This window comes from Schistocerca cancellata, chromosome 3 (genome assembly GCF_023864275.1).
Source record: "Schistocerca cancellata isolate TAMUIC-IGC-003103 chromosome 3, iqSchCanc2.1, whole genome shotgun sequence".
In the NCBI taxonomy this organism is placed as follows: domain Eukaryota; kingdom Metazoa; phylum Arthropoda; class Insecta; order Orthoptera; family Acrididae; genus Schistocerca; species Schistocerca cancellata.
This window is the reverse complement of record NC_064628.1, coordinates 170,831,041-170,843,134: the sequence shown is the minus strand read 5'-3', so window position 1 is coordinate 170,843,134 and position 12,094 is coordinate 170,831,041. Positions and strand designations below refer to the sequence as shown.

General features: G+C 37.0%; 1 protein-coding gene across 1 annotated transcript in view; it reads right to left on the bottom strand.

Annotated features, from left to right (window-relative positions):
• The window catches only part of LOC126176184 (MAP kinase-activating death domain protein), a 545,775-nt gene that overhangs the window by 243,824 nt on the left and 289,857 nt on the right, over positions 1-12,094 (bottom strand). The window lies entirely within an intron of this gene.

The window sequence follows — 12,094 nt, the reverse complement described above, 5'->3', positions numbered from 1 at the left end:
TGCGGTAGCATTCTCGCTTCCCACGCCCAGGTTCCCGGGTTCGATTCCCGGCGGGGTCAGGGATTTTCTCTGCCTCGTGATGGCTGGGTGTTGTGTGCTGTCCTTAGGTTAGTTAGGTTTAAGTAGTTCTAAGTTCTAGGGGACTTACGACCACAGCAGTTGAGTCCCATAGTGCTCAGAGCCATTTGAACCATTTTGAACTTTGAAACTACCACTAGGCACTAAATGTTTCGACATCAACAACTCTTCACAGAATGTGGGTTTTGGAGGCTTGTCTGCTCTGTAAAGTACAATAGATGGCGATCTGTGGAATCTCTGATAAAAGAGCCCATTGTTGGTGCATGCACACGTTTCTGAGCACACTTTTCATTGTAAATTGTTGAACATGGAGCTCTGGCGCAGACCACCAGTAGGTGTTCACATATTGACTCAATGACACTGTCAATTACAAGGTGTGTTCCATAAGTAATGCGACCAAATTCATAAAAAATCATTCATTGAATATATTCATACAAATAATCAAAAACTTTCAAAATAGGACCCTCTTGCATCGATACACTTCTGGAGGCAGTGTTTCCATGCCTGGAAGGCATCCTGGAATGCCTTTTCTGGAATGTAACATGCGCCTGGATGCTTTCAATCGTGTCCCAATGTTTTCCTTTCATGACTCCTTTTAACAGAGAAAACAAAACAAAAATCAGTGGGAGCCAGGTCAGGACTTTAGGGAGGCTGGGGAACCAATGGGGTCTTGGTCCTGGCCAGGAAGTCATTGACAATGAAGGCACTGTGGCTCGGCGCATTGTCGTGGTGAAGTTTCCCCATGTCCTTGATGTCGCTTCGGCAGCATGAGACCCTCCTTTTCAGTCTTTTGAACACTTACAAGCAGAAAGCTGAGTTCACTGCAGTCCCAGTAGGTACAAATTCATGGTGGATAATGCCTCTGACGTCAAAGAAGACAATGAGCATGATTTTGATCCTGGGCTTGCTCATGCATGCCTTCTGGGGACAGGGCGACAATGGGGTGTGCCACTATGAACACTGCCTTTTTGTCTCAGGGTCATACTCAAATATCCATGACTCATCACCAGTGATAACTGAGTTTAAAAAATGAGGATCATTTTCACACATTTCCAACAGTTCTCGGCACCGAAGCACTCGCATGTGCTTGTGTTCGTCGGTCACCGCTTTTGGGACGAGTTTGGCACACACCTTTCTCATGTTCAAATCTTCAGTCACAATGCAGAAAACGGTTGTTTTGACTTGTTTAGAGTTTGTGCTCTCAATTGAAGGCTCATCTGTCTGTCAGAGTTCAAACAATCATGCACATGCGTCACATTTTTGTCGACTCGTGCAGTTAATGGCCGTCTAATGGTCGTCAGAGATCTCCTCTTGGCCCTCCTTGAACAACTTGTGCCATTGGAAAACTTGTGATTTGGACAAGCAATCATTCCCAAAGGCATACTGAAGTAATGGAAACGTTTTGGTGGTGGACTTCCCAAGTTTAATGCCAAATTTGATAGTGTACCGTTGCTCTACAGAATGATCCATTGTGCCGTGTTACATAAACTCAAAACATGGTTGACAGAAACGCATGTCCTGACTCTCCTGCAGCTCGCAGCTGAATGAGACAAAGAGTGTTTTGAAGCTAACACCCCCCTCCATTTAGCCCAGCTAGTTACAACACGCTGTGGTTTACCATTGTGTTAGAAAAAAATTGGTCACATTACTTATGGAACACACTCTGTATGACTGCAGAGGGCACAGGACCATCTGGATTTGACTTTTGGTCAACGGAAATGTGTCGGCTCTTCAGGTGAATCATATTTTTGCTACACTAGGTAGATGGTCATGTCAGCAAATGCAGAGCCAGAACCATGCTACAGCAGCTTGAGTAGCATTACAGTGAACTCACATTGATGTCTCAGCAACCAAATTCACCTGATGTAAATCCTATGAAACCCATCTGCTATTAAGCAGGTAGTCATAATGTTTTGGCTCATCAGTGTACTTCCAGACAGCTTCCTGTAAGGCTCCTTTGAAACTTTCTGTTGTGTGTTTATTAATTACTCTAAATGTTTTCCATGATGCCAATTCATTGTCATCAGACAGTTCTTTTACTATGGCTAGTTGTGCATTAGAGTTAGAGGGGCTATTCACTACAGGATAATCATTTATATCATTGATTAAATGTTCATCTACTAGACTATTCATTCCATCCAACAGCTGCTGTAATTCATCCTCACTTTCACTGAATATAGTAATATCACCGACAAAACTTATAGTCAGTGTCTTTCACCCTGAATTTTAATTATCATTCTTGAACCTTTGTTTTATATCTGTCATTGCCCTTTGATGTACATAGTTGGGAGTAATACTGGATCCTTAGCCTATGCCCTTCTTAACCCAAGAAGAACTTCTCTCTTGGTCCTCCACAATTCTCCCCCCCCCCCCCCCCCCCCCCCCCCCGCAATTTATTTTGTTGGATTTGGGTTGACAAATCTTATGTACGTGCCTTGATTTTTCTTACGTATAACATCTATTATCAGGTGCTACATCAGAACCATGTCTCTGGTGCAGAAATGCAGTTCCTAAACTCAAATTTATGGTCATTTTATAGATCTTCAATTTTCTGTGTATTGTTATTGGCAGCAGCTTGGATGCACAGTCATTAATCTGAATGTGCAGCAGTTCTCCTTGCTACCTTTGGGATTGTGTAGATAAAAGATTCTACACAGTAACTTGAATAATCTCTTCATTCCCTCAGTCAACATGTAAGGACCTTCATTCCCTATTTTTTTCTCCACAAATAGGCATACTTTTCTGCTTATAGACTGATGGTCCAAGAGTGTGGACCTTCTAGTCATTAGTTTTAAAACCACAGTGCAACACCTTGCAAGAAACAATTTCTGTGTTAGTTTACAGCTGGTAATACACAGATCTGTTACTTCTACATGTTTAAATTATATGTGAACAATTATATGCCTAAATGTTGTACTGAGAATCTATGTTTTTCACATAAATTTGCAAACTATTCTCAATATTGAGAATTAGTTCAAGTTTCCATAAATTTTGTTCATTACTATGAAATAACATTTTCTGATGGTCCTCAAATGTGGGCCTCAGGTCACAATACATGTTTGCTAGTTTCTATTTGGTCTGAGATAATGAAATACTGAAATAACTGTTATTTCTACACACTACAGCAATGCATGAAATATCAACTGATGAGCAATTAGAAGTTCTTCTTAATGACAGCGATGCGCAATTATCTGACTGGAAAGATGATGAATTTTTGGTTTTGACAGAAGGTTCTGCCGAGCTTGATGAGCACTGATGGTAAACAATAATAATATTAAGATGATGGGTCAATAGGTAGACAAAGAGTACAGCATTGTACAGTGAACTCTTCTGATGGCAAAGATGTAGGTGATGTAGAAAAGGTTAACAAAAAGCCAAGAATAGCTGTGTTGCAACCAATTTCAGACATTAGGTTTTATAACATTCATCAACTACCAAAATCTGTTGAGGCAAGGAATGCCTCAAAATACAGGAAACCTCGCTGCAATTCTAAAACAAAAATAAGAGGCATACGTGTCAAATGTGGAATGTATTTACGTATTGTCAAAAATAATTGTTTTTAAGCTGCTTATAGAACATAAAGATTTATGTACTGGCAGTAGCAAATTATTACCTCCAAGAAATTATTGTATGACTATTATTTCAATGCTTTTAAGGGGATGTTTTACAGTATCATATTAAGAATCCTATTGTCTGTGTGCATTTGCACATACAGTTTAAAGTTTCAAATAAACTGCATATATTGTTGAAAAAATATTTTTACTAAAAAAAGAGGAAACAAAATACAAAGCAAAGACTAGCACTTTTTCAGAATAATTGAGGACTTGAGGTAAACATATGTGGACCTCAATTTATGCCTTAATGAACCACCAAAATAATATTTCATTTCCATTTTATGCTTTTTTATGTCAGGAGTGAAGAGGACAATCTTTGATTGGCACTTCCAGAAATATATAATGAAATAACAAGCATCCCAGTTGCATAAAAGAAATTTAATTTCTTTACTGGTTTTGGGCATTTATCATCCTTCTTCAGAAGGTTATGCCTCGTGCTAGCAGATAGCTGTTCACTTGGAACATTTACCCTGCACCAGCTCCAGTCACTAATTGGTTGAACTACTTGCAGTGGTGAGAAGTGAAAATGATATTCTCCACATTGTCTGACATCAATGACAGTGATTTGCCACAACAAAAATATGGTTATTAGCAAAGAAGAAGAAGTGGATCTGTGGCCAGCAAGTTCTGAATGCAAAAGTCGACATTACATATACTTCATGGAATTATATCAACAGATAAAAAATTACTTGAGGCATTTTTTCAGACAGTGACATATGTGCAACACACTTTCCAGTACATTCTAAATATTATTGAAGCAGAAATAGTTTGTCTCAACATTCTTAACACAATTTCTGTGCAAGAGTGATTGCCAATCAATCTGGGGTAATAATTTATCAGGTTTTATTAACATGTACCTGATGTGTTGTACCTGCCACATGCAGATTTTTGTTCCAGTATTTTATTGAATAAAAATGATAAATTAAATGAAACAGGGGTACTAACTTAGAAAAAATATTACACTAACATTATCCATGATGTGTCCCACATAACTTTGGGCTCAAAATGTCTTAATAAATGTCCTGTTTACAACTGTCACTCATTTATTACTCTTGAAACTATTTCATATGCTCATAATAACACCAGTGTTTGCATATAGTGGCACACATCAGACAAAAGGGAGATTAGAGTTTAATCTCCTGTCAAGAGTGTGGTCATTAGACAGGAGGCATACTTTATATGATTGCTATGATACTGGTAAAATTCAGCCTATGAATCAGATTGCTTACAAAACACTAATGGCATCCATCCTAGAATATTTTTCTACTGTGTTATATTCTTTCCACATTGAACATATACAAAGAAATGCAGCATAAATGGTCACAGATTTGTTTTCACCACAGAGGAGCAGCTTGGATATGCTGATAAACATGAACTGATAAACACCAACTATCCCACAAGATTCAAGAACCAATAATAAGTGAGTAATCTAGGAATATTGCTCTTGTAGGGATCACAGAGACAAGATTCCTAACTCTATTTGTAATTTAAGTAACACCATGATAAAAGAAAGAAAAAAATTATGTAACTTAAACAATGGTTAAAATGGGAATATCTTGAAGAAAGGTTCCTTTCACAAAGCATTTAAAAACAGGTTAACTGCTCCAGGCTCTCACAGAACCCTATATATTTTCAGACAAGAACCACTATTAGACCTATATTAAAATAACATGCTACATCACATTTGAAAATTTCATTCTTAAGGACACAGATAAAGTTGCAAGATACATAGCTCACTTCCAATCTACTCCTATGATTATGTACTACAGACATTTAAGGAGCATTCTACTGATGAACTGAGCTTCAGTGCAGAAATAAACCCTGTCTCAATGTAGGTCATTATCCACCCTATCCTTTTGACCTGGAAGTGAGAGTCACGCAGCATCACAGCAGAGCTAGGAACTGCAGAGGAAAGTTGTGACTGTGTGCTGGCCTGTGTGACAGGATCAGTTGGTAGACTGCTGCCCATGGAAGGCAGAGATTTTAAGATTTTACTTTGACTCTTGGTACTACACACAGTTTGTCTGATGTGTTAGTGATATAATTAATTGTCTGAAATATATTTTGGTGAGACACAACATTCAGGAATAACTGCATGACCATAAGCAATGATGGTATATATACATGATTTATATAGTAACACTGTAAGTATTATATGTTGAATAAGTTTTCCATGCTTGCATTTATTTCTTGTGCAATTATGAATAAAGTTCTTAGTTTTCATATATGAATGTGTTTACCCTTTGTTCACTAAGTGTGTTGTTACTCTCAACCCTCCAGCCACAAGCAACACAAACTTGTGTGTACAGTTCCTTCCAAACAATTTCACAGGCACTGCTATTATCGCACCATATGTAATTTCTGCACTGTTTGCTCATTGCATGTCATGATATTCACTGTGAATACTTTCTGTTACTCTGGAACACTATAGAATGGTATTTTCCTATCAAATCTTTTTCTGTTGCTCTCAAACATTGGAGGTCACCAAAACATTAGGAGTCATATTTTAAATGTTCTCCAGTCTCAGACACATACTTACACATACATCTTTCATGCCAGCACTTTTCAAAACCATATTTCCAAGCTTGTGTATGGAACCTTGCTTTAAGAGATAGAACATTCAGAAAAATTATCAATAAGTTTCTTCTGATTTTATAACATTGAATGAGATTTTACATTTCCTGTATTATTTACATAAAATGGCAATAAAAAATCAACTATAAATTAAATTTTTTGTTTTCTTGTTACACTTCTTTAATTCTATCTTTACAACTATTCTAATTATGCCAAACAATTTTGTATGGAAAAATCGCATGCAGTTAGAGGGTTAAGTCCATCATTGTAAAAGATGCTAGTTCAGTCAAATAAATCAGTAATTTAGTTGATACAAAAATGTTATTTCTCTTTGGAAATCTTCAAATACGTAATCAGGTTATGAGGCTAGGCATTTTGCTGCTTGCCTGAGAGAACTGGACAAGTTATATCATAAGTAGTTACTCAGAAAACAATGTAAGACACCATTACTAGGCAAAATCTCATTATGCTGATCATGAGATGCTCAGACAAAAAGTAGTCTACAATGGCTGAAGAGATGCCTTTCAGGCAAGTTGCAAAATTAGCCAGGAAGGATTATCAGGCCTAGAAACTCCAGATGAATGCAATTCTGTTGTAATTGGAACACATGTTCAACTGACTAAAACAAATGATGCAGCTACGAAAACATGGATAAGAGAAACTGCCAAGTCTATGTACTTGATTTCCATATCAGCAAACACAAATCAAATGCAAAATCTGTTAGTTTGTGAGACAACACATGCAATGTGGAACAAACTGTTTCTCTTACACAAGCAACAATCAGAAGCAGGTAAGTTAACATTAATGCAGTCTTTTCATTATCAGCAGATGAATATGAATGATTCAGTTATTGTGCAGCTAAAGCTGACAACCTGGCACTTCAGCTCCGAAATGTTGGAGAAAGTATGTCAGATGCAGCCATAATAACAAAAATCATCACATCATTTTTGTAAAAGTACAATGCGTTGTGAAATGACTAGACAATGATCAGTCGGATGTATGGATGATGGACAGTGGACTGCCCATCACAGGATTTTTTGACAGGAGTGTGATTCACAATGGCAGAACACATATCACTTGGCGATAATAAAGTAAGTGAAGCCACCGGAATTATCAATGTAGAAGCTGATGGCACATGAAGTGAAGCATGTCTCAAAAATGTTTTGTATTTATTAGTTATTAAAAACGATATGTTTAGTGTTGGGACATGTATTTCAAAGAAAATCACTACATTTTTCACAGAAGATGAAATTATACAGAGTGTATACATGGATAAGAAAATCAAAATTCCTAAATTTTTCCCAGTTAAAAATTCTCTTTTTCCTGGGTGAAAATTCACTTTTTCCCAGGTAAAAGTACATTTTTTTCCATTTAAGTGACAATATACTTCCCCTTTCTATAGTGAAGGTTTTATATACCAGCATAGACATTCCTGGCACTTTAGGAAATGGAACCCAGCAAGAACCAACACATTTTGTAAAAATCCTTGATGCGCGGCAACATTTATAGAGCATATTTTCATATTATTAAAGTATAAACACAAATTCCACCAAATACAGCGCAACAGCTTCCGAAACTCTGAAATCTAGACTGTGACGTGCTTGTCAGCCAATTATAGCTCATGACACACAATGTCGCCAGCTAATGGCAGAAGGTATTCAGTGTGATAGGATATGAGATATAGTCAGCCAATAACAATGCCATTGGTAAGTAGTATGAGCACACAAATGAGAAAAGTTAATGGTTTACATTAATATGCATACATATAGCTACAAGAAAAACTAAGTTTTCACATATAATTTTTATCAGTATGAGAGAATTAAAAGAAATATGAAAAACTAACCTTCAGACTTGTTATTTTTTAGCACGTTACCCTTTAGGATATGAAACACAAATTTGTTAGCAAAATTTTAATTAATGGCATAAATGGCTGGTCTTTTGGGCCCAAAATTTTTCTAAGTCACTGTTAAATTTTGAATGACAATGTAATGCTCCATGATTAAAGAAACTGATCACACATTTTCGCACATATAACAATTCATCTGGCTTAGAAGGAAATTTACTTTCACAGTAGTGCATCTCAAACCACCATTCGCATTATTTTCCCACCTCCTGTTTGAAATGTAAACAGTTGTGATGAGACATTCATCAAAATGAGGCCCACAAGAAAGATGCTTCAAAAGCAGTTTGATGTCATGAAGTACTGCATAGTCTGTGAAACATTTTGCTGTTGGCAGACACTTGTGTGTGCACTGTGTTTTGGTGTTGTAAATGGTGTATTTTCTTTGCAACCGAAGTTTTATTTTGGTGTTATTCCCTCATTTATGTTTTATTGCTGCAATATTATTCTTCAGTAACAGGCTAAAGTAAAATTCTTTGTTATTAACAATCAAAATTAACTGAGAACTGAAACAATGAAAATTTCCCAGAATTCTAAAAAATTCCTGCATTTTTTCCAGATGTCTCCCAAATGAAAAAATTTCCAGGTTTTTCTCAGATTTTCTGGTTATCTCAGGGTGTATACACCCTATTGTACTACTGCATGCAAAGAAATTGCAGTCCAATAGTTTTAAAGTCATTAAAAATAAAAGTTGATGCCCCCCCCCCCTTCCTGCCCCTACTGAACCCTGTCAGTTAAGCAATCAAATTGGCTTAAGTTCAACAATAAAGATACAATTTGTTCTACAAACCCAGGTGAATTTATCCATTTGGATGTCTGCAGTCCAATTTCTGATGAATAAGTCATGGTGCAAAGTTCTTTTGTCATATTTAAAGATGACTCAAATCGACATAGGGCCACTTATTTTCTCAGACACAAATTTAATTTCATTGATTGATTTCATCAAATAAAAGCCCTTTTGCTGAATATGTTCAGTCAAAGAATGAAAGTACTGCATGCAGACAGTAGTACTGGGTACATTAATTGTGACATGAAACAGCTTCTCAGAAACTTTGGAATCTAGCTGGAAGTGAGTGCTCCATACACAGTAGACCAGAATGCCAAATCTGAGAGAGACAACTGAATAACTGCTGAAAGCAAGTGCAAGACGTTGAAAGCCAAAACTCTTCTAACATTTCTATGAGCAGAAGCAGTTAACACTACTGTCCACATACTTAACAGGATTCCAAGAAAACACAATTTGTAGCAAACTTTACTTAAACTGTAGAAGAGACAAAAACCCTATGTTGAACATTTTGGCATCTTTCGACCTGATACTTTTGCTCAAGAGCCAAAATTATTTTGAAGATACTTTTGCTCAAGAGCCAAAATTATTTTGAAGAAAGTTCAATGCCAAAGCCCAAAAAGTTAAGCTTTTGGGTACCAAGGAGAGCTGACAAACTATCAATTTTTTGACCAACAATGCTGAAAGCTTTAGCATCCTCAGATGTCACATTCAATGGGGTGAGCAGCAGCACAACACCGGAAACTCAAGAAGATAAAGATCATAGATGATCATGGGTGCTGAAGAAAAAGAATTAATGCTCATGGCAAGTAAGCTCATTACAAGTAAGCAAAAAGAAAGAGCCTCCTCAAAACTATGTAACAGTAACACAACAGCTAATGGAAGAGTCATCTAGTCAAGTCTGGTTGACATAACTACAAGCCACAAGTCAGCAAGACATGAATCTGATTTCATCCAACATTATGCTCCTAATAGTTTCAAGGAAGCAGTTTCTAGAACTGACTTGAAACACTGAGCAAAGGTTATTGCTGAGAAACTGAAAGTTTACAAGGAGAACAAAACTAGGAAGATCATTACAAAAACCAGCAGTCAGCAACTTATTGACTCAAAGTGTGTGCTTGATACAAATAGCAAGATTACTTGGTAGAAAACAAGGCTTTGTGGCACGGCTTCAAACAGGATGAGACCTCAACAGTTATAGTGTATGACATGTATGGAGTTTTCCTGGCAACTGTCACATACAAAGATTTAGAAATCAAACAGTTCGATATACTCACTTTATTTCTATATACAGCCTTGAAGAAGAAAGAAATATTGAATACTCATGTGGCTGGTATTGACACAAACAATCCTGCAGTCTGTAAGATTGAGAAATCACCAGATGGGCTCAAGCAGGCTGAAACAAAGTTCCTAAACATTCTTCTGCAGTTTAATTTTCAAGCAAATACAGGATGTTTCAAAAAGGACTTTACAACTTTAAAAATTCTTATAAATTTATTGAAAGAAGATATAGAGCTGGATTTAGTGTTATTTTGTAGGGAAACACATCCAAGTATTTTTTACCTTAAACTAAAGACATTGTATGTGGTTTCCATTGGTTATTCTGCTCACATCCCATCAGAAGGCAATCTCTTCCCAAACTTGCTATAACACTGCAGGTGTAGCTTGGTCAGTGGCAGTGGTGGCACAAATTCTTGCTCCAAGTTGAGGTAGAGAAGCCGACACAGGAGGTACAAACACAACATCCAATTGGCAAATCATGGCCAATCCGTTGACCTGGAAAGCGATCACTGAGAAAATCCCAGTCATCAGCCAGGTAGTGGGGTGGTGCACCATCTTGCACGAAGTAAACATTTCATTCTTGGTCATCCTCATCAATCTGGGGTATCAAAAATTGTTGTGACATATCCAGGTACACTATCCCATTGATGGTTCTCTCATGGAAAAACAAGGGGCTATACATTTTGTTCTTGCTCAATGTACAAAAAACGTTCATTTTAGGGCTATCATGAACATGTTGCATTGTTTGATGTGGATTTTCTCTGCTCAAAATCCTACAGTTCCGTGTGTTAACGTTGCCACTTAAGTGAGAAGTCAACTCCTCAGAAAAGATGATTTTTTTCCAAGAAGTATTCATCCTCATGTATCGATTTAACATATCCACACAGAAGTTCATGTGAGCAATTTTATCAGTGTCTTTTATTGTTTGTACGACATCAAGTTTGCGAGATTAACGCCGGCTTGATTTCGTAGGGCTGTAGACAAAATGTTGTCTCACTTGCTCAACAACATCATCAGATATGCATTTCCCACGTCTTTCGGAGCACCCTCTTTTTACAAAATATATGTGACACTCATTAGTTGTAGGCCTACTAGGAGGAACTTTAGCATAGTTGGTATGGAAATAATGCTGAACTGTTGTCACCGACTTTGATTCTTCAAACCAAAACCACAGCTAGCATACTCAGGTCCAGTGAAGGTAGCCATCTTTAATGCAACTGCCGCTAGTATTCATTATGGTCCAATTTGGCACTAGCAAACTATGCGAGACAAAACTTGATGTATTTCCATACAAATTGACACAACATACTCACCTCTGTAGGTACTGTGAATTAATTTATATGAATTTTGAAAATTGTAAAGTACTTTTTGAAACACCCTGTAATGCTGACCCATGTTTAGCACATCGAACAATCAGTGGTGAAGCTGATATGTTAGCATTCGTCATTTGGATCTGCAGCTCCTTGTGTTTACTTTGTTTGCAGTTAAAATGTTAGCATGATTTGTAGATGATGAGTTTATCATATCAAAACCAAGCAAATTGATTCATGAAGTTGTCACATCCCTAGAAGAAACTTCTTTGTATTACAATCAGAGATTTTCATTATTTTGTGGGAGAGGAAACCAAGTGGGATTATGCAGTACAGAAAATGTTGACACATTAACACACATACATGAGATGAAGAATTGAAAATTTTGGAATGGATTTATTACCTGCTGAAAAACAACCTAAGATTGAGAATATACCTTACCTTATGTTTCTGTCTGTTATCTCATGACTAGATATTTTGTTTGCAGTGAACAGTGTAAGCAGGTTTTTGAGCAAACATAACAATGCAAGCTGGCAAGCAGTAAAGAAGATTT